Genomic DNA, 18,560 nt, shown 5'->3' with positions numbered 1-18,560 from the left:
TTGACGTCTATTTCAACCAATAGTCCACCCTCAGATGAAAACATTGACACACAATTTTCCCTGATTGGTCTCCTAATGGCTGGGGGTGGGGAATGCCAACCGTCACCACGTGGTGCGCTGTCCCCAAACCCCACCATCAAAAAAATATTAATATTACTCTGAAATGGACTTTTATTTGTTTTACCACAAACAAACAAAAATATTACAAACTCTTGTAAAGTGACAGGGGGACTCTGGAAAGGTTTTGAACACTTTGGAGACGCCTGGTGGACACCTAATATAATGCAGTGTAACTTTTCAATGCTTTGTGATATAAATAAAAAAAATTGTAATTTGTTTGTCAAGACCCTACTGAATCAGGAAATGTGGAGAATGATTGACTATTCATCACCAACATCCATACACACATTGTAAACTCCAAATATAACAGGTGCTTTTTTTTTTTTTTTTTTTTACATTTTCTTCTGCATTTGATGTCTACTTCAGTTTAAGCCCTGAATGGTCATTGTGCTATATGTAAAACTTTTTCACTTTTTCTCATTGTTATATCGTTGTAGTGCAAATCGCATGAAAATGAGCATAAAATTATATCTGCATTACTGTGTTCCTCATTACCATTTATCTGAAATATAATGCACAGTGTCTGTGTAAAGGTGTTTACCTACATTATGGACTACGTAGGCAGTAGGGAAGAAGTGAGCATGTAGTGAACTGGACGCGCCCCACAGACCTGCTGTAGCTGCAGAGGCTTTACTGCTGGTTCTGAGGTGAGTGCAGCTTACGTCTCTGTATTCAATTTAATGTAAGAAAAAGGTGCAAATACAGCAACAACCACCACTTTTTATTTAAACTCTGTATATTCAGTTAGAGAATCTACTAAAAAAAGACAAAATACACAAAAGTATTCATTAAAAATATTGGTATATCTGTGTTTATACTGTCCTAGCTAGTGTTAGCTAATAAAGTTAATTTAGCAAATGCTAGGATAAACATCTAGAAAGTTAATGTGACTAAAGCTAGGTAAAATAGCTAGAGAGTTAATTTAGCTAATGCTAGGTTAAATAGCTAGTTAGTCAGTTTAGCTAACGCTAGGTTAAATAGCTAGAGAGTTAATTTAGCTAACACTAGGTTAAATAGCTAGATAGTTAATTTAGCTAAGACTACCAGGTTTGAGAAATTAGCTTATAAAGCAGACTGAGCTTCTGTGAACTGTAAATTGGGGTTATGAATTATACGTGAGAAAAGGCCAGTATTTTAGCTAGTTATCCATTCTAACCCTGAAAACAAGTTTAAATCACGGTGCAGCAGTTTATATCTTCCTCTGTGAATAATTTATCAGCATTTTGTTTAATGTTGGAGCTACAGCTGAAAGTATTTAAATAGTATTTTACACTTTCTGGCCCTAACTGGTCTTATATATATTCATCATTATTGTACAAAGTCTACATAAAACACTAAGCACTAGCAAATGTTGTATTATCCAATGGCTAATAATACTTTATAAATAACTGAACTTTAATTAAATTTTTTGAAGTTTGAACCTGAATTAAAAAGAAGGAAAATATTTATGGATGATTATGAATTGCTTATACAGATAGATATAAACATTTTATTTACAGTTAATGCTCTAGACATTCCTTGTGTAAGTAAAACATTTTAATATACACCAGTGATACGTAGTTTCTGATTTCAAGAGCTGTCAAGATTATTAGAGAATTTATCAGGATTAATTTGAAAACAAATTATTAAGTTAATTTGTGTTAAATTGAATATAAACATTACTACATGACATGAAAAAGCCACAGATAGTAAAGCAGCGAGAGTGCACAGTAGCAGCGCAGAGAAAGCCACAGATAGTAAAGCAGCAAGAGTGCACAGTAGCAACGCAAAGAAAGCCCCAGATAGTAAAGCTGGAAGAGTGCACAGTAGCAACGCAAAGAAAGCCACAGATACGAAAGCTGGAAGAGTGCACAGTAGCAACGCAGAAAAAGTTACAGATAGTTAAGCAGTGAGAGTGCACAGTAGCAGCGCAGAGAAAGCTACAGATAGTGAAGAAGCAAGAGTGCACAGTAGCAACGCAGAGAAAGCCACAGATAGTAAAGCTGGAAGAGTGCACAGTAGCAACGCAAAGAAAGCCACAGATAGTAAAGCTGGAAGAGTGCACAGTAGCAACGCAAAGAAAGCCACAGATACGAAAGCTGGAAGAGTGCACAGTAGCAACGCAGAAAAAGCCACAGATAACTAAGCAGCAAGAGTGCACAGTAGCAGGGCAAAGAAAGCCACAGATAGTAAAGCAGGAAGAGTGCACAGTAGCAATGCAGAGAAAGCCACAGATAGTAAAGTAGAAAGAATTATTCTAATTCAATAAAACAACAGTGTCACAGTTAAATGGCCTAAATGGGCCTTTTGGAAAGCTCAGCTGAGCAAATTTTTTTCCAGGTAACGAGTTCTGTGATTAGTCTAACGAGTAGGACAGGTGCGGTGAACACCTGATTTGCTTTCTGCACAAAAAATGCATTCAAAGAATTTCATGATTGCACTATTTCAAATTATTCTAACTCGTTGACCAGCACCTGTATGATTGTGTGCAAAATGAGAAACAGTTTGCAAATATGAATTAAGTATTTGCCCTCACTCACTACTGAAGTAATATCCTTGTAATATTCAATCATGAAAGACAGAAAACAAAGAAAAAAATCAGCCAGCATGAAATAATCTGGGAAATGAATGAGGGTGATTTCTGACCCTTGTGGCTATATGATAAATCCTGCGCAAATAGCAGGCTTGCACCAGCACTGTTAAAATAGTGTCAGAGTTTGTTTGTGAATCTGTTTTTATTGAATGCTGCGGAGCTTTAAACGCGTGGATGAGCTCGCGTTCACGCTCGGGTTCAGTCTCGCGTTCACGCTGGGGTTCAGGCAGACAATCTAAACTCTAGTATGCAAAACTATATTATTATTTTTATTAAATTTTCCATTCTTTTAAATAGCAGGATACTTTGATTTTTATTTCTCAGCCCGGACGAATCCCGGCCCGAGGAAAGTAATGGAAAATCTCGGGTCAGTCCAGGCTCCAGGAAATAGTCATCTGTTTTTCAATACTATTTTTATTTTATATAAAGCTACGGCCTGATAATCACCATATAACAACGTATTACTGTTAATGAAAACGAACGAAATAATGAAAACTGAAAGTGAAAGTTCCCCTTAACTGAAACTAATAAAAACGGTAATTAAAAGAAAAAAATAAAACAAACTGAAATTACAGTATCCACTACAGCAGCTTAACAGCGGGTGGTGGTGTTCCGTTTCTGCTCGCGAAGGGGAGCAGGGGTTGCGGGGTGCAGCGCGCAGCGCCTCGCGGTCCTCGGAATTGCTTATATTTACAGCGCTCGAGCTAGCTGCGAAATAATGACAGAAAACTCTGAGGAAACTGCAGATTCTGTATGGGATTAGAATATGAGCGTGAGGGACATAAAAAAACTGTTTTGTAGAGAAATAGGAGATGAGGAATATTTAAGGAAACAGCTGTAACTTTGAGTATCTCACACTGAACACCCCATGCTGCAGGATAAACTGATAAATCTGATCATTTCGGTGGTTGGTTGGTTAGTATAGGGATTTATTGTCACTTCAGCACAAATGTGGCTATTTGTGGCGATAATTTTGGTGAAAATTTGTGAAACCTGTAGAGTTTATTGAGTTTTTGCTGTATGATCTCCTCAGTGAGAATCCCCACCCCATAACCAATCAGGGAGCTCCAACTGCTTACCCCTCCTACTGCTCTTTCATTGTGAATGCGCAGAATGTCTTAAACATACGTTTTTCAAAGTTCAGGTTTGGCACGTCACGTGGTTAATATACCGTCACTATTTTACAATACCGTCACCATATTTAAATACCGTGGTATACCGAAATACCGTCATACCGCCCAACCCTCGAAAGTGTAGACTTCATCCACAATGGCTGGAACTTCTTGAATCTCCGTTGAGCCTGTAGTCGTCAGATGTAGTCCCCCTTGGCTACGAGTAGAGATGGCAGAGTAGAGTAGCTTCATTTTGCCAGTGTTGTCAGCAATAATGCAGTCTTTCTTTTCCAGATTTGTGCCGAATGCATTCACCACTTCTGGAGGAACACCACCTTTAAATCTAGACTCTTTTAAACATTTCTATTTGCTCAAGCGTTTGAGTAATGTCTCATTACAATGTCTTCCTCTTACAGCATATCCAGCAAATATAAACCCTGTCCTAATCATCTGCTTTCTCTTTCTCTCCCCATGTCCTGAGCTGCTGCTGCCAAGTGCCCATCCCACTCCAGCAGAGTTTTATAAAACCATTCTAACCCCTTTTTCTTCCCTCCCCTCTCTGTTCTCTCTCTCTCTCACGTGCTGAGATGCCGGGCCGGCCGGTCTGCCTGTATGTGTCCACTTCAGGAATCAGCCCTGCTCTTCTACTCATCAGAATCATTACACAACCATTCTATCTCCTGCTTTTTTTTCTCTTCCTTTCCTTTCTGTTTTCTCTATCTATCTCTTTTACATGTATGGAGATGCCCTGTTCCTGATGTTCCCAGCCTGGCTCTCCACTGCCCGCTGTGTTGTACTCCAGCTCTGCAACCCTGCACTGATTACCATTAACACACTCAGTATCTGTTTCTGTATTAGCCATAGCTCTATAGTTTGTGCCCATCACATTCTTATATTCATAAATTAGTACCTGTTATATTAGCCATAGTTCACATTAATTCTCTGTACTGTTTTTGTTCTGTTATTTGTTTGTTACTTGTTTGTACTGAGCGGGTCAACCCGAGTAGGATGGGTTCCTCTAACTGAGTCTTGGTTCCTTCCAAGGTTTCTTCCTCTTAAAGGGAGTGTTTTCTTGCCACTGTGTCACCATAAAATTGGCATCTCTGTGGTGCTGCTCATAAGAGGCGTGGACCTGTTTTTCCTGTAAAGCGGCTTTGTGACAACCTTTGTTGTAAAAAGCGCAATATAAATAAAATTTAACTGAATATTGAATACAATGATCAATGTTACACAATGTTCAGCAGTTATCATTTGATAACCCTCTGATTTGCTTATTTAATAGGACAAATATTTCTAAAATGTTACACTGATCTACAGATAGGTAGTTGTATAGTATAGTATAGTATAGTAGTTCCTGGTGTATATTATTTGATTAGATCTGGATAATATATGTTTATTTAGCTGTAACTCGTTTCTTGTCCATTTTCAGTCTCTGCACGAGAAGCGCAAGCCTTCACTTCTATAGCTCCGCTGTGCACGCGGCTACCGTAATACACAGCTAAGACGTGCACACAAGTTTTTGGTGCGGACAGCGCGACAGATTTAACTATTCCCTTATAATTTATCATCATCATCTCATAGTCAGCGGGCCGGTTGTGGCCCGCTGGCCTTACAATGCCCAGGTCTGCTTTAGAAGCATGTCCCACCACAGCCTGGTCACGAATGCCTTTAATTCCCACGGCTCTCCTTCCACGAAAAGAGACTTCAACTCTGTCAAACTGCATCAACCAACCAATGAAGCCATTAATATGCCTTTCAATTCAAAATAATGTGCAAGACTTGGTCACCAATGTGGAAGGACTGCTGCTCACCATGTTCATCCACTAGTAAAATTCCCCCCTTGATTCATGCTGACCAGATAAAAACCTGTTACTCCTAAAATTAACACCAGCACAACACCACTGATTTAACCCTATGTGCAGTCAGGCTCAATCACAACTCTACTTTTAACTCCCTTTTTTATTTTATTAACCCATTGACTGCTGGGTCAACTGTAACTGCCCTTCAACCAGTTGAACAGTTTAGATTAGAAGTTTGAGTGTGAGGTGACTTAACTGATTTGCTTGTGCAAGTTTTGTTCTTGCTATTAGAAAGGTTTGGTTAGGTGATGCTTATCTGCAAAGCTTGAGTTCATCCATCCTCTGTACCTCCTTTTTCAGATCTGATATGGAGGCTTAAGGTTTTACACTAACAGGGAATTCATAGCTTATCTAAAATGATTTTTATTATTTTGGGGAAAAATTTACTTTGTATATTTTATACAGGAATATATAGAAAAGTTGAAAATTTGTATTGTAAAATAAACAAAAAAAATATATACAATGAGGTTTAGGTGATAGTGTTTTGTTCAGTTGGATCTGTTATGATTCACCTGGATAATCTCTACAGAGAGGACTGGAAAGGGAGGGGTTACTTGAGTTTGCAGAACTAAAAAAAAACACCAGTTATTATTGGGGTTTACAATATGTGTGTATGGATGCTGGTGATGAAGCTGTTCACCACTACACTGTAAAAAAAAATCTTGTCAAATTTACGGTGAAAAACTGGCAGCTGTGGTTGCCATTTTTTCACCGTAAAAAATACAGTGATCTTGTATATGGCTTCACGGTAAGGTATATTAACACTTGTAAAACAACAGTTTGAAAATGTACTAATAAAGAGGAGTTACTGTTAAAATAACGGTGAAAGTGTATATAGGCTCATGGTATAGCTGTATAATTCACAATGTAACCCTGTTGCTTTTTAAGTGAAAAATGATCCATTCCACAGCATTTATTGTCCAATTTTATGGCAAATTTTTGTGGTTGTCCAATAACTTTGAGTCACGCTGTAAACAACATACAGTTTTAAACAGCATTATCTTTTTCAAAAGCGCTTCATTAACTGGACTGCTCACTTACAGCACAGAGACGTGCTCGGAGAGTGAAATCACTTATATACACATAATGTAAAACCCAGGCAGGTGGATAAAACTGCTATGAAACTACATCATGGTGATGTCTCTGAACTAAACATCTAATTAACATAGCCATGCCCCATAGACAGCTGCGTTACATCCCATTCAGGCCCTGCTTTTCACAATGCAATATACTTTTTTCACAAGAATATACTGTAAACAAAACGGTTTATCAATATGAAATTTACTGTTGACAAGAATTAAACTGTAATATCTTATACATTTGCAACTGTTTATTTTACTGTGAAATACTGGCAGCATTTTCAAACTGTTGTTTTTACAAGTGTTAATATACCTTACCGTGAAGCCATATACAAGATCACTGTATTTTTTACGGTGAAAAAATGGCAACCACAGCTGCCAGTTTTTCACCGTAAATTTGACAAGATTTTTTTTTTACAGTGTATATTTCACATCTTAAAATGGTAAAAAATATAATTGACGGCATGTTTTTTATTTAAGGTTTGTACACCGTGAATAATACAGTAATGTGCTATTTTTAATATGACTGTCCAATGCTGTCACCATTTCAGCTTTTCACCTTATATTTCACATGTTAAAACAATTAAAATTAACATTTTTCACAGTTTTTTAATCTATGGTAATTCAATGTTTATTCTACAACAATAAGCTTCTTCTTGCTTTACGGTTTATTTCTGTTGCCATTTCACAGTTTTTCACTGTAATTTTCACGGACATTTTTTACAGTGTACAATGTCAACACCTGGGGCCTCATGTACTAAGACTTGCGTGGACTTCCTACTAAAATGTTCCGTACGCTCAGACCTGAAAAGTTCCGTACGCACAAAAAAATCCGGATTTATCAAACCGTGCGTAGACAAAATCCCACGTAGTTTCTCTTAGTACATCGCAATCAACTTGAAATCAAGCGCAAATGCACGAAAACCTCACACCTGCCATGACTCCTCCCTCAATTACGCAGAGTATAATGTTAGTATCTGTAACAAAAAAAATTCTAGGAACTATTAAAATCAATAAATCCTTTTTTTTTTTTTACTTTAAATACATTTTATGAAGCCTATACCTATGTAAGAAGTGTAAATCATCCTTTACACACAATAAATTTCTTCATTAAGGTGTATATACCTTTATATAAGGTGTATGGCTATACATATGCCTGTTGGGTTCTATCTTTTCTTCTCAAATTAATGCACTGAACTGACGCAGCTCTCTGTAATGAACGTCAGTCGGTAACAGATGCTGTAAATACTAAATGCCTCTTAAGAATATTTTTTAGTTGGAGGACCATTGCTGTCTTAGAACTCCAGGCCAATATTTAATAAAAATATATTTGTTTAAAAATTACAAAAACATTATTGGAGACAATCAGTGATTTTAAATTATTGAATTATTGTCCAGCCTTAAGTATTATGTATAATTCATATTCAATATACATATCAGTGGTGTGCAGTAAGGCCTCTAAGGCCTTCTAAGGGGCTGACCAAATGTGCATGTAAATAATTACATATTTTTTTATCAGGATGTATATAATTATTGCAAGTGTAAGCATTTATTTTATAGATTAACTAAAAAAACAGCAACTAATTCAAAGCATTAGCCTGTGTTTTTCGTTGCTATAGGACTGTATGATTGACAGCGGTACTGACCAATCAAAGCTCTTTAAAATGTCTTCTGCTCACGTGTCCGCGGACCCTTCTCCTGATTTTGAGAAGGGTGTAGTAATGAGTCTATTAGAAAAGTCTTAGGACAATCTAACCAATAAGACTCATGCTTTTCACTCCAGGGGCGGGGCCATGGCTGCCTAGCCCCTTCTCTGCGCTCGGATGAAGGGGTCAGGCTACGCGCATTGATTAGTAGTAAAACGGAGAGCGCATGCTGGATTAATTAAATATTTAGCTAACTATCATGGAAATAAGACAGATATTGTGTCATATTATATTAAAAAGCCTTTTTAAAGGCTGCCCTTCAATGTGAAACTAAGTAATATGCCGTGTGACTGGTGATTTTTGTGTGTACTTAATGTTTTGGCTGCTCTGGCGTCCTGTAGAGATACAAATGAGTGATATTTGTTAAACGCCTGTACTTGTAGGAACATTAAGCATTTATTGTTGGGTCTATTGTATGCTTTTGTAGTTTGTAGCTGTATTTGTGGACTGTTTATGTGTATTAAGTTCATTGGAACTACTGGTCTGAATCTTCAGGTCTGGAACTTAAGCTGGTTCTCTGGCTCTATAGCAGTGGTCTCAATCTTATTCTATCTGGGGGCCGCTGTAGGTAGAGACTGGGTGAGGCTGGGCCGCACACGACAAGAACACGTATTTTATTCAACACATTCTGCCATGCCAGGTGTTCTGTCGAGTGATGCTACCCATCGATACGCGCTTTCTAAAGACACTGCGCATGTGCTAACCTACATTTGTATTATTATTTCAAGTGTACTATAATAATTCTGTTTTTCTAATATTTTTTGTTCATTTAATAACCTGGACTGTCATTACATTGTCAAAGTGTAATGGCAATTAATAATAATAATAATAATAATAATAATAATAATAATAATAATAATAATAAAATATGATCTTAAAATAAAAAAAAGATTATAATAAACTCTTACTACCATAACTTTACCCTGATACGGTGGTTTAGACTATCCAAACATAGTACATGAACTTCTGCTGGAAACATGCTCTAATATTGTGCTACTTTTGTGCTTTTACCTTTAAATATACACAAAAGGGTAGCACGCGCTGTAAAAAAAAATCATTTTTTTACAGAAAATAACCCTATTTTTTTATAGTAGTTATCCTTTTTATTTTATTGCAGTCTATCTCTGTAAAATTACAGACATTATCTGTTAATTACAAGCCCCTGTTGTTATTTTACATAATATGACAATAAAGAAAGATTACAGTTAGAACTCTTTTTTTTACGGCTATATTGCCATATTATTTATATTGTATTTATCCATTTTCTTAAATTACATACAAAAGTATGTAAAACTACTGATTTTATCTGTAATTATATATGTATGTTATTATTTAAAGGTTTATTTCTTTCCCAACAACTAAATGTTTTTCTTCGTAATTTTAAGGTAATTGTTTTTTATTATTACTTAAAATTGCAATTAAAATATTTTTTTCTATATTTATCTGTCCTTATACAATCAAACTTAACACTTTACATTTGGATACACCGTTACAAACTTTGTCCCTCAGGTTTTTTTCATGTAGAACAAACCTGTGCTGTCTTAAAGTTTAATCTTTGCTCCCTAAAAGCATCAGCCCAAATGGTCACAGCGAGTAAAACACTTCAACAAATTTGACAAAACTGAATATGTAAATGTAAAATTATGGAAAGAGTGCATTGCAGCGTTCCAGGGTGGAAGTAGCAGAAACAAGATAAGCTCTTAAAGTTTCCACCTCATGAAAATACAAGTGGTCATATGTGTTTAAGTGCAGACTTGTAGAATTGTCCTCAATAAGTATCACAACAGAAAAGAAAACAACACAAATGACAGTGGACTAACAAACACCCTTTATTTTAAAATTGTCGTGAGTGCCATAGCATGCATGTTTATATGTTCGTGCTACAGTATAGTCTACGACGTAGGGTCAGTGGCTACTTGCAGGATATGCGTAGGTTTGACGTATAAATTGTCCTTAACACTACTGGCCAAACTCAGAACATGAAACATAACTGAAAATATGGAACAGAATGGAAAACAAATGCATCCATAAAATACTTGTGCCTTGTTTCAGGGTCTTTTTTGAAGTTCAGAAATCTGTTAGGAAAGAGAAAAAAAAATATTGATAAATCTATGATTCAATAGGTCCTGTACTCATTAGTGAGTAACTGGGTAAGCTGATAACATCACAATTTATATATTAATAAATCTATGTAGATGAACATAAAATGCTTCTGACTAAATTACATATTCTGATATTAAAAATGAGTACATAAACAAGAGTAATTCTGGAACTTCTACCAGTCAATATGAAATTAACCTTCCTAATATATGCCAATAGGTAATGCAACACACCCCTTCAGGCATAACACATAATAAAGATAAAATGGTTTCACTTACAGCTGGACAATATATATATATATATATATATATATATATATATATATATATATATATATATATAAATTTATTGTATCGTGATAATTTTTCGTATCATATGGACAATAAACTTTAATAAGCATATCGAAGATACCATCAGTGCTTAAAGACCCAACTGTACCTTTATTTATAGAGAGTGTAAAAATCATATCATGTAATCATGGAATTATGTTCAGAAAAAGATGTAATAAATCACAGTACTGTGCATGAAAATGCATTTAAATAAGAGTTTATCATATCTTGCTTGCTAAGATTGCTAAGGTGTTAAGTTGTTGATATGGTGACAGCAAAGCTTTATATGGGGTGTTGGAAGGCCTTTACTTTGGCATCCCAGGTGGTTGCTTGGCAGTTACAATCATATTCAAGGCAGTTGCTACAATCTTGCTAGCTGTTTTTTATGGTATGTTGGGTGGGTGCTAAGGTGTTGCTAGGCAGTCCCCTTCTCTCCCCTGCTCCTCCAGTACTGTGAGTGTATGGAGGAGCTGCTGTATGGAGCAGCTATCAGTCAAAAGTTTGGACACCCCGGCACCCCAGCCAGGGCTTTGCAACCACCTATTAACTGCTTAGCAACCACTCTCTCTTTCTCACTCTCTCTCTACTTCTCTATTTCTTGCTCTCCCTTTTTTTTTGCACCACCTGGAAAACATTAGCAACTGCCTAGCAACCACTTAGCAACCATGTGGAATACGTTAGCAATTGCCTAGTAACCAGTTAGCAACACCTTAGCAACCACCTGGAAAAACTTAGCAACTGCCTAGCAACCACTTATCAACCACTTTAGAAATGATCACAACTGCCTAGCAACCACTTAGCAACCATGTGTAATACGTTAGCAACTGCCTAGCAACCAGTTAGCAACACCTTAGCAACCACCTGGAAAACATTAGCAACTGCCTAGCAACTGCTTAGCAACCACTTTAGAAATGGTAGCAACTGCCTAGCAACCAGTTAGATACACCTTAGCAACCACCTGGAAAACATTAGCAGCTGCCTAGCAACTGCCTTGCGACCACGTAGCAACCATGTGGAATATGTTAGCAATTGCCTAGCAACCACTTAGCAACACCTTAGCAACCACCCCAGATACCATAGCAACACCTTAGCAACCACCTAGCAACACCTTAGCAACCACCCCAGATACCATAGCAACACCTTAGCAACCGCCTAGCAACACCTTAGCAACCACCTTGCAACCACCTAGCAACACCTTAGCAACCACCCCGGATACCATAGCAACACCTTAGCAACCGCCTAGCAACACCTTAGCAACCACCTAGCAACACCTTAGCAACCACCTCGGATACCATAGCAACCACTTAGCAACCGCCTAGCAACACCTTAGCAACTACCTAGCAACACCTTAGCAACCACCTAGCAACACCTTAGCAACCACCTCGGATACTATAGCAACCACTTAGCAACCGCCTAGCAACACCTTAGCAACCACCTCGGATACCATAGCAACACATTAGCAACCGCCTAGCAACACCCTAGCAACCACCTAGCAACACCTTAGCAACCACCCCAAATACCATAGCAACACCTTAGCAACCACCTAGCAACACCTTAGCAACCACCCCAGATACCTTAGCAACACCTTAGCAACCACCTAGAAACACCTTAGCAACCACCCCGGATACCATAGCAACACCTTAGCAACCACCTAGGAACCACCTAGCAACACCTTAGCAACCACCCCAGATACCATAGCAACACCTTAGCAACCACCTAGCAACACCTTAGCAACCACCCCGGATACCATAGCAACACCTTAGCAACCGCCTAGCAACACCTTAGCAACCACCTTGCAACCACCTAGCAACACCTTAGCAACCACCCCGTATACCATAGCAACACCTTGGCAACCACCTAGCAACACCTTAGCAACCACCCCGGATACCATAGCAACACCTTAGCAACCACTTGGAAACCATGTGGAATATGTTAGCAACTGCATAGCAACCAGTTAGCAACCACTTAGCAACCACCTGGAAAATATTAGAAACTGCCTAGCAACCACTTAACAACCATGTGGAATACGTTAGCAATTGCCTAGCAACCAGTTAGCAACAGCTTAGCAACCACCTGGAATATGTTAGCAACTGCCTTGCAACCAATTAGCAAACACTAAGCAACAATGTGGAATACATTAGCAACTGCCTAGCAACTACCTAGCAACCACTTAGCAACACTTTACTTTATAAGACAATTATTAGCTTTTCACCATGTTAGCCAAAACTTTTTGGACTTTAACATTTAGCCGAAAGTCAACAGCATAGCAACCACTCTTCACAGGATTTAGACAGAAATATCTTAGCAACCATTTTAACTTTTCAACGTTATTAACATACTTTTCCAAGCCAACTTAAAGTTCGTTATCGAACTTTCCTTTTCTAGTTATTTTGTGCTATTTATTAGCAGAATTAAATCATACTGTACAACGTTGCTACTGGGTTGGTAAAAAAAAAATGTAAAAGTAACTGTAAAATTGTTCTTAAACTCTTAGTGCAAAATGAAATGCAGGGGAATATCCCTTTTTTCCATGGTACGGATTTTAGGGGTGTGCAATGTGGCCCTAAAATAATATCACAATATTATTATTATGACAAAACATTGAATTAAAAAAATATTTCAAGAATACAATACTGCAACTAAACAAGTATTACATTTTATTTGGCGACATTATTGCACACAATGATAAGGCACTAAGATATTTAAAAAACAAAATTATTTTCATCAGATTGTAACAGAAGTCAATGATCCAGAATGTGATGATACTAATAATGCTGTACTACATATATCTCCATATATCCAGGATTGAAGTAAAAAATGATACTGGACAGATATAATCTGTCTCTAGTAGATATATAATGGGAAATAAGAACAGTGTGAATTTTCCTTTTGCTACAAACAGCAAAAAAGTAAAGTAGTACCCTGATGTGATAATTATATATCAATTTGACAACTGAAAATTAAACGTTAAATTAATAATTAGTTTGCATTTGTGAGTTCAAAGAAATATAATAGATTGTGTAGAATTGTATCGTAGATAAAATTGAGTTATCAAAAATTATAGTGTTTGGCTTAAAAAAAATGAACTTGATTTCAACATGTGCTACACCTTGAACGTGATTTACACCTTGTGATTTTTTGTGAGGGAGTGATCTTACCTTTTACTCTGTCCACTCAAAATTGGCAATTTTGGAAATGAGGCTCAGCACCCTTGGGTTGACAGCATACTGGCGTCGCTTTTCTTTTCGCACGACCTTGGTCCCTTGATCTGGGTTGATTTTAAAGATGCATCTGTTGGAAAACAAAATTACCTTTATACACAAGACATGCAGCGTGATAACCATCATCTTTAGATGCAAAGTTATCTTAAACGTAAGTTTTCAGAAAATTTTCTTTTTTGTTGTTGCGATAAGTAATTTCAAACCAATGCTGATATCTACAATTCTGCTTGTAAACAGTCAAAATGCATTTCTGGAATGGAAATTAGGAATAAATAAATTACAAATATACAAGAATCCTATTAAATTGTTTAAAACAAAGTTTGTGCCAATTTTAATAAATTTAACTGCAGAAATGTTTCGGAGGTGCTCTGAATCAAGTTCAGGCAATGATTAAATGTTAATGCCTCATACCCAATCACTCAAATTGAACGGTGTAAATGAAAATCACATGAAAATTATCGCTTGCAGAATAAAAACAAAACCTTGTTTCTTTACTTTTTGCAGATATCCACAGATCATAAAGATGCACTTTTGTTGTACAGTTGTACAAGATCATACTGTAGTCTCTTTCTCTGCATACTTCATTAGCCCCATCATCCTCTAGTCCTTCATCAGCAGTAACAGGACACTGTCCACAATTGGCTGAATATTTCTGGCTGATGGACAGGAGTTAACCTAATGGTTTTAAATACTTCAATTGTACTGCTGTGTCTGATCCAATCATACCATACACTAATGCCTTACACATCATGGTCACTGCAGTGCTGACAACGATCCATCACTCAAGTAATAGCTGCTCTGTGGTAACATCCTGAAAGTGTATAGACTGTATATAAACTACATTCAGAATTACCTTTGTACGAATTCCAGAGTAGCTGCAAGTTCCACTGGATAGTCAATGTTGTGCAGATAATATGAGCAGAACATCATCTGGAAAGCTTTGTTAAAGCTGGGAAGATGCTCGTTGACAATGACCTGGTCCACAGCAACCATGAACATCTGGGCATTGAGTGGGTTGTTGCCTGTGAACAGTGTAAGCAGTGTATAATTACTATGGCCAGTAAGACACTTTCTTCAGGTATGTGTTCCAGTGTTAATGAGGAAGTAAGTGAATCAGTCTATACAGCAAACAAAACTTACACAAAAACTGAAACAGTTACATTACATTACAGTTACATTATTTTGACTCGACTATAGGCAGGACTGTTAATATTGTCACATTTTTTCTTCAGTACTAAACTTGTTTTTGCCACATATACTACTAGAACCCTGACCCCATTATCCTTGCAAACATGTTAAAGTTGTTTAAAACTTACCACAGGCAACAATGCAGGGTGTTGATGGTAGAATGGTGGTGTCAACATCAGCTGAAACAGCAGTATCATCAACATTTATGAACATCTTGTCTTGCTGCTCTTTGAAATGGGCAAGAAGTAGGAGAACAGCCGCAGAGGTTTCATCAGCTCCTGCCAGGGTTTGGTTCAGAATAGTGCCTGCTCTGCTGGATGCCTCTGTATGAACAAACTGAAAGTATCGAAGGATTCTTCTAAATTTTGTGGCTGTGGAATCTTCAAAGCTGTCATCAATCTGTACACCTGTTAGTTCTCTGAAATGAATCCTCATTCCAATTTCTTCAAAGAGGAAAGGCCACTCCTTGGAAATCTCTTTTGTCTCCTTCAGTCCTGACAACATGTCACGCCTCTGTGACGGATAGGTCTCCACCATCAATCGTGCTATTTTATTTGCATCTTTGTCTTTGTTTCTGAACATCTTCGCTAGCTCTTCCTGTTTTTGCTTTTGTAGTTGTTTTGTTTCACTGTTAGGTAGCTCTGGATCTGGGTTGATGCAGCCATATGCATCTTTACGCTGTTTTTTTGAACAGCTTGGACTGCTACTGTCAGAAAGCCTTTTCTGAGTAGGAGGAGCTTGGAGTCGTCTGATGTTATCTATCCGTGATCCAAACTGTTTAACAAGCGAGTCATACCCAGTGCCAACAACCTGGCCATCAATCTCATCTCTAAATGATTTTGGGTATCGAATTACCATCCTTCTAGCTATTTCACTGATGTGTTTCTTTCCTGGTTTCATGCACACCGTCAGTATTTCAGCAACCACAATCCTAACAACTTCTCTTCTCTCTGCTGCAGACAGCCTCTTCTCATTGTCCAATGCATTTTTTGAACCTGAAGGTATCTTACTCCATGGTATTACAAAACTGTAGTGCCAGTCACTATCTGGAGGTGAATACCGGCTCTCTGATGCAATCGGTGAAGCTCGACTCGACACAGTGGGTGAGGCTCGACTCGACACAGTGGGTGAGGCTTGACTCGATACAGTGGGTGAGGCTTGACTCGATACAGTGGGTGAGGCTTGATTTGAGACCAGTCTGGAAGAGGACTTGGCTATGACCGGAGCTGATCTTCCTGTGGGGAGGGCCTCAAGTGTGGAGTGATCACTTGAGATGGAATCATCAATCTCACTGAAGAATGAATCTTCACCTGTACTCGACTCTTCAATTTGACTTGAAGTTAAAGAGGGGGAATCGTATTCTTTTCTGACTACTGATTTTGAACCTAAACAACACAAAGATGTATTAACGTTAGTTACACAAACTTAAATGTATTGTTCTTTCTAGTGAGTTAATCCTAATCATGTAATCATACTTCTCTGGTCTCTATACTGGCAGGGAACATTTTCAATCATGTTACATTAATATATGGGACAAGTACAATAGTACTACAATAGTAATAACAGTAGTAACATAGTTGATACATGTGTTTTGTTAATCTTTCAATTCAAGAGATTCAATTCAAGTTGCTTCAAAAAAGATAAAACATTTTTTACAGGTATAATTTTACTCACGTTTAATGACGGCCAAGGCTTTTCTTATTTCAACTGGTTTCAGGACACCTGCTAGGTCACCTTCTTCCACATACTGTAAGTCCTCCTCTGAAGTGACTCCAATGTTTTTCAACACCTCCACTACTCGCTCTATAACATCATTTTGGTTGAACACCGTACTGAGCGATGAGGATAAGTCACTCACCCATTCATCCATGACTGGAAAAGACACAAAATCTGAGTTATTATTTAGTGCACTGCAGATTTTTAAATAATATATGAAAGCCTGACTAATATGCTACATTTCTCTCACTGGTCATACAATTCTATACGGGCTCTTGGCTAAACCTCAACAGTGATCAACAACGCTATGCTTAAGGGATATGACATTATGTCCATTCAAAGTGTACAGAGGCAATGGGTAAAAATCCAGACAGTGATCTGCACTTATGCAGTACATTTCCTCATCTGATTGCTTGACTTCATACAATCCATACTCTGACAAGTATGATGAATTGTGTGGGGTCACCAGAAAGCACACCTCTTTGTCATCTGGAATCAAAACAAGCTCAATCATACCAAATTTGATTGACTCATCAGGCTCACGTTTTAGGCAGAGGAATGATCCCTTTTTGTAAAGTGTGCCCTTAAAATTGACCTCAGTGGACACAGAAACTTGTTCTGTAAACATGTGTGCTTCAACTGCGTTGGACACTGCCTCACTGTACAATTGAGCATGATACAAAGTTGAGTTTTTTGATTTCAACACTGGTGGAAAAAAGGAGTTTGAAGTGAGAGTTGTTTGGAGAAGCTGGTGCTGGTTTGCGAGAGACTGGCAAACGTTCTTAAAGTTTTGTATCCTCCTCACACACCTCTTGAAATAGGAGTGTTTACTCTCAAACCTCATTGTCCATACCCATATCAGTGGTCCCAGCTTGAGGATCAGTGATGCATAATGTAGAATGTAGTGGTGCTTGGGTTTTAAATTATCAGAAGGAAACAGTGCTTTCCTTGTTTCTAGGTATTCAACCACAACAATGTTGAGGTAAGCAACCTGGGCCGTGGTAATTGCAGGTGCACACACAAGTTCCACAAGTTCTTTCAAAGTGATCAACAGTTGCCACACTGGGTCATTAGTATCCACTTTGTCACCTATGATGAGGGGCAACAGTCTAAGGAGACACCAGTTCTCAGCAGCTTGCCCACCAATTGTGTTGCGTTTTTCACTGACCTGACAAGGACATGAGCTCGAATCTTGGTCCTTGTAGTCAAACTGTGTTATTCGTCTGTTCAGCTGAGTGTATGTGAACCAATGCTTGACCATTATAAAGTAGCGCAGATAAATGGCCAAATCATAAGCTACAACTCCCTCAAAAAGGTCATGCCCTAAGCATGGAGGAAGGCCTGGCTGACATACATGGAAATACTTCAGTGAGTTAAAGACAGAGTCACAATAAATGCCTTTAACATCTCCAACATCACTCTCCTGCAACAGCTGAACTGCCTCTTTGTAGGTGTCAACTGTTCTTGCAGAAAAGCTCTGGTTTACATTGTTGAATTGGTCTCTTTGTACCTCACAATACCTGCAGAAGTACTTGGAAGTGCTGAAATTCTGTGTGTA

General features: G+C 37.8%; 4 protein-coding genes and 1 long non-coding RNA gene across 5 annotated transcripts in view; 2 read left to right on the top strand and 3 right to left on the bottom strand.

The window, feature by feature from the left end:
* LOC125801615 (uncharacterized) overlaps positions 1 to 6,065 on the top strand; it is a 168,493-nt gene extending 162,428 nt beyond the window's left edge. Inside the window, exon 2 of the long non-coding RNA XR_007438821.1 lies at positions 4,548 to 6,065. This is a non-coding gene — a long non-coding RNA (uncharacterized LOC125801615). The remainder of the gene's footprint in view (positions 1 to 4,547) is intronic.
* The window catches only part of LOC125801378 (zinc finger protein 239-like), a 337,284-nt gene that overhangs the window by 168,412 nt on the left and 150,312 nt on the right, over positions 1 to 18,560 (top strand). The gene's annotated exons all lie outside the window — the stretch shown is intronic.
* LOC111196713 (zinc finger protein 271-like) overlaps positions 1 to 18,560 on the bottom strand; it is a 237,921-nt gene that overhangs the window by 175,869 nt on the left and 43,492 nt on the right. The gene's annotated exons all lie outside the window — the stretch shown is intronic.
* Positions 1 to 18,560, bottom strand: part of LOC125801290 (zinc finger protein 239-like) — a 311,844-nt gene that overhangs the window by 255,039 nt on the left and 38,245 nt on the right. The window lies entirely within an intron of this gene.
* LOC125801376 (zinc finger protein 239-like) overlaps positions 1 to 18,560 on the bottom strand; it is a 311,842-nt gene that overhangs the window by 255,039 nt on the left and 38,243 nt on the right. The gene's annotated exons all lie outside the window — the stretch shown is intronic.

Source organism: Astyanax mexicanus, chromosome 4, assembly GCF_023375975.1.
Source record: "Astyanax mexicanus isolate ESR-SI-001 chromosome 4, AstMex3_surface, whole genome shotgun sequence".
Taxonomy (NCBI): domain Eukaryota; kingdom Metazoa; phylum Chordata; class Actinopteri; order Characiformes; family Acestrorhamphidae; genus Astyanax; species Astyanax mexicanus.
This window is presented reverse-complemented; position numbering and strand designations above follow the sequence as displayed.